This window comes from Lissotriton helveticus, chromosome 2_1 (assembly GCF_964261635.1).
Source record: "Lissotriton helveticus chromosome 2_1, aLisHel1.1, whole genome shotgun sequence".
NCBI classification, from domain to species: Eukaryota; Metazoa; Chordata; class Amphibia; order Caudata; family Salamandridae; genus Lissotriton; species Lissotriton helveticus.
Genome location: NC_136059.1, coordinates 671,350,399 through 671,354,978, shown reverse-complemented (window position 1 = coordinate 671,354,978; position 4,580 = coordinate 671,350,399). Strand labels below are relative to the sequence as shown.

At 41.5% G+C, this 4,580-nt stretch overlaps 1 pseudogene; it reads left to right on the top strand.

Moving 5' to 3' along the window:
• The first annotated feature begins 1,579 nt into the window (after window positions 1-1,579).
• On the top strand, window positions 1,580-4,372 carry LOC144819468 (ATP-dependent RNA helicase SUPV3L1, mitochondrial-like; annotated as a pseudogene).
• The last annotated feature ends 208 nt before the right edge of the window (window positions 4,373-4,580 follow it).

The following is a 4,580-nucleotide window of genomic DNA, read 5'->3' as shown; positions in this document are numbered from 1 at the left end:
CGGAAAGCCTTTGTCGCCCTATTCTCGATTGCATCCACTAAGAAAACTGCACATGGTCTTACATTATCCATCATTCCATTCCCATTCTACAAAGCGACTGCTACAATTACCATCTATCATAATGGGATCACTCTCATGCAGGCATCAGACCATAACCTTAATATACTGGATAACTTCTTCCCAATCATCAAATCGAAGGGGGCAAGACCCTATCCCACCTCCCCATCAAACCACTCTCCCAGCGCTCTGACTGACTCCCTACCTGACTCCCCATTTAGACGTTCTCCCTTGTTATCCCATAGTGCAAATACACCCACCCCAGGCCTAATCTATACCCCATTAAATGACATACATCTCCATAATCCCTACTTCTCCCCCAGCACCACCATAATTTCTACTATACCCACATCATTTCATACTCACATCTCCTCACCCCAGCCCTCCCATACACCACCTCATCCTCCACCACCACTCCCCGTCTCCATAACCACACCTCCGCCTACCCTTTATATAGCACACTCCTCCCCACCTCCCTCTCCATCCCCAATATTCCATTGCAGATTCTGCTCCAATCTCACCTTACACACCTATTCCCAATCAGAGCACGGTCCAAACCTCTCCTTCTCGAAGCACTACTAATCTCACCGTCCCTCCTCCTACAGCTCACATCAATACCCCCTCACGTCCCCTCTCTACTCCCCCTTTCCAGTGATGACCACCCTGAAATAATGCAATACAACAAATCAGATCCTTCTAAAGCACACATCAATACCCCTTCAAGTCTCTTCTCTACCCTTCCCTTCTCCACGGACTACCACACTGAAAAACCACCATACGTCGAACCAGCTCACGTCGCGCCCCAGGACCCCACACAAGTAATAACCCCTCCTCACTTAACCACAGTCCAGGCTTTCAATACGATAAATCCTACACCTGACCCCAGACTCGATGAGATACTACTATCCCTACAACAAATCAAAGAGGACATCCAAAGTCTTCATGACCTGATCCTGCTACAACCCAAGCCACATGCAAGACTCACTCATCGGTCATGCACTAGCTCCCCGTCTCAGATGCTTCCCAGATGGAAACAAGTACCTTACCCCAATGCTTCATCCGGTCTGATCGGAAAAAAAACTCCTATCATCAAAAGATCTTTCTTCCCTACTCCATTCCTACGAGCTCCCTTCCCCACCCCCTAAACCTGCACACATGGATAACACACAGAAACTGTCCTTAATCCAACCCATCCAGTCCAATGCCTCTAGAGTTACAAGAAACACTCCCAGAGGTATTGTTAAAAATAACCTCAATAGAGTACCCATCTTTTACGACCACTCCTACCAAGGCCCAGCTAAAATGTATCCTACTAAATTGTAGATTGGCCACACGTCATGCCGCTGATATAGCTGACCTCATAATAACCAATGAACCCAACCTTATACTTTTTTAGGGAAACCTGGCTAAATAAATCATCCATGCCCATCTTAGACATCCTAGTTCCCCCAAACTATTACATCACAAGACTAGATAGACTTGATAGGCTAGGGGGTGGTATTGCCTGCATCCATATGTGGTCATGTCCGTGCTCCGCTTCTTCTGGGTACCCTCCCACGGCAAAGCATGTGTTCCATCACATACTTGGTGCCGGTATGGTGGGCCCATGGCACGGTCCTTGGGTGGTCTCTACCCCCTCTATGGTATCCTCCCAGGGGGACGACTGTCAGCCAATGGACACTTCCCTGTTTGTACCTGTACAGTTGAAGCCCATGCAGAACTTGGAGGGTGACATTGGGGCTGAATTGACCCAGGCTTTGGACAGAGGAGAGATCTTGAAACTGTTAAATCGATTTTACAAAAGGAAAGAAATGCAAAAGCTGGCCGCGGAAAACGGGTTAGACGCACAGCTTTTTCACCAAGCTTTTATAAGCTTTAGAAGACATTTAATGGAGTCAGGATCGTTGGATGTGGACCTGCATAATATTCTAAATGACATATGCTGTGATGCAGGTCATGTTGATGATCTTTTTCCCTTTTTTTATGAGACACGCAAAACAGATCTAGCCCATGCTGGACTGCATAGACGATCTTCGTAAAATCAGTGATTTAAGATTACCACCCAACTGGTATGCTGAAGTAAGAGGTATTCAACAAAAAATTGTATTTCATGCTGGACCTACAAACAGTGGAATAACCTACCATGCCATCAAAAGGTACTTGGCCACAAAATCAGGCGTATATTGTGGTCCATTAAAATTGCTGGTACATGAAATTTTCCAGAAAAGTATTGATGCTTGTGTGCCATGTGACCTAGTAACAGGAGAAGAAGTGGTGCACGTTGATCCAGGAGGCAGACCAACCAGCCAGTCAAGATGTGCAGTGTAACAACACCTTATGAAGTTGCAATGATGATGATCAAAGATACAGCAAGAAGATGGGCATGGACAAGAGCCCATTTGGAACTGTGTGCAGAAGAAATTCATGTATGCAGAGAAGCTGCTGCTATACATTTGGTGACCAAGTTCATGCTCACAACAGAAGAGGAATTTGAGGTACAAAACTACAAGAGGCTAACCCCAATTACTGTTCATGATCGTGCTCTGGAAACATTAGGTAACCTACACCCTGGTGACTGCATTGTTTGTTTCAATAAAAATGACATTCACTCTGTGAGTAGACAGATTGAAGCCCGTGGGTTAGAATTTTGCAGTCATATATGGAAGTCTTCCACCAGGAACAAAATTGTCTCAGGCAAAGAAATTTAATGATCCTTATGATCCGTGTAAAATTATAGTTGCAACAATGCTATAGGAATGGGACTTAACGAGCATTAAACAAATCATTTTTAATTCTCTGGTGAAGCCTCCCATTAATGAAAAAGGGGAAAAGGAGATTGACATTATCACAACATTTCAAGCAATGCAGATTTCTGGTCGTGCAGGGAGATTCAGCTAAACATTTAAGGAATGATTTGTCACCACAATGCATTGTGAGGACCTGGTGTTGCTGAAAGAAATTCTGAATAAGCCTGTTGATCAAATTGAGACAGCAGGTCTGCACCCCACTGCAGAGCAGATAGAAATGTTTGCTTATCACATTACTGATGCTACTCTGTCAAATGTAATTGATATTTTTGTGAGCCTTTCAAAAGTAGATGGACATTACTTTGTCTGTAATATTGATGATTTTAAATTTGTTGCAGATATGATTCAACACATTCCTTTAAACCTGAGAGCTAGGTATGTGTTCTGCACAGCACCCATCAATAGAAAACAGCCTTTTGTCTGCACCTCATTGTTGAAGTTTGCCAGGTGGTTCAGCAGAAATTAGCCACTGACATTTGATTTGATGTGCAAACATGTTAATTGGCCACTTATCCCACCGAAGAACATCAAGGAACTTATGCATCTAGAAGCTGTTCACGATGTCCTTGATCTCTATCTGTGGTTAAGTTACCGGTTTATGGATATGTTCCCTAATGCTAACCTTATAAGAGTAATACAGAAAGAACTTGACAGTATTATACAAATTGGGATGTGCAACATTACAAAACTAATTCGAGTTTCGGAAGCAAATATTACCATGCCTATGGCGCACGCATCTCCACTAGCAAGACTAAAGAGAAGGAATTCCCTCATGACCTAGATGCTTTAGTACTCGACAGTTCTCTTATTTTTATCTACAAAGTTTTTTTAACACAAGGTGACAACACAATATTTTATCAAAAGTTTTTTTTTAATTTATTTCTTTTTTTTAAACAAAATTCTATTTTTCACAGTGATTCCAAATTACATTCCAATTATCTTATCCAAATACATTTACAATTATTTTATCAGAAAAAGACATGAATCAAATAGATAAAATGAATCCACACAAAGAAAAAATTATTTTCCAATGAAAATCTCACATATCTCTCATCCATACACTCTCATACATACTACATTCATCCCTTATTCTGTGTCTGAGGGATCACAGATTGTAGTGTGATCTTCTATGCTAGGTCAAAGTATAAATAGAGGGGGTCCCCTTTTCTATGTTAACGCATCTCCACTAGCCACAACGAATGTGAATGACGGAATTCAAAATCTTGAAGTCCTCATAACAGTATACCGGCTAATGTCCTGTGAAGTCCTGGTCAGAGAAGAATGAGAGGATCCAAAACACTGGGTTCTGGATCTGCTTAGTTGTAGTCAGATAAGCATGGCCATAGAAGTGGTCCTCTTTCTGCCAAATTAGTGAAAGAAGGTCTATTGACACCGGAACTCTTAGAACAGCTTGAAAAAGAATGGCTAATTCAACAGAAAAAAGTGGATCGTTACCTAAGCTAAGAGACAATGAATGTAGTGGTTCAAAAGGCAAACTGAAGAAGTAGGAATACTTGTCATTGAAAACATTTCTATTTTTATGGACAAAATGAACATCTACTTTTTAATGATAAGGACCTAGTTGACAGCCTCTGTAAATAAGAGATGCATCATCATCAGATAAATCTTTATTCGGTTCACAGACTAAAAAACATAAAAGATATATGCATATAAAATGAGTTTTGAGATGTCATTTTAATAATTTTTTGCAGTAAT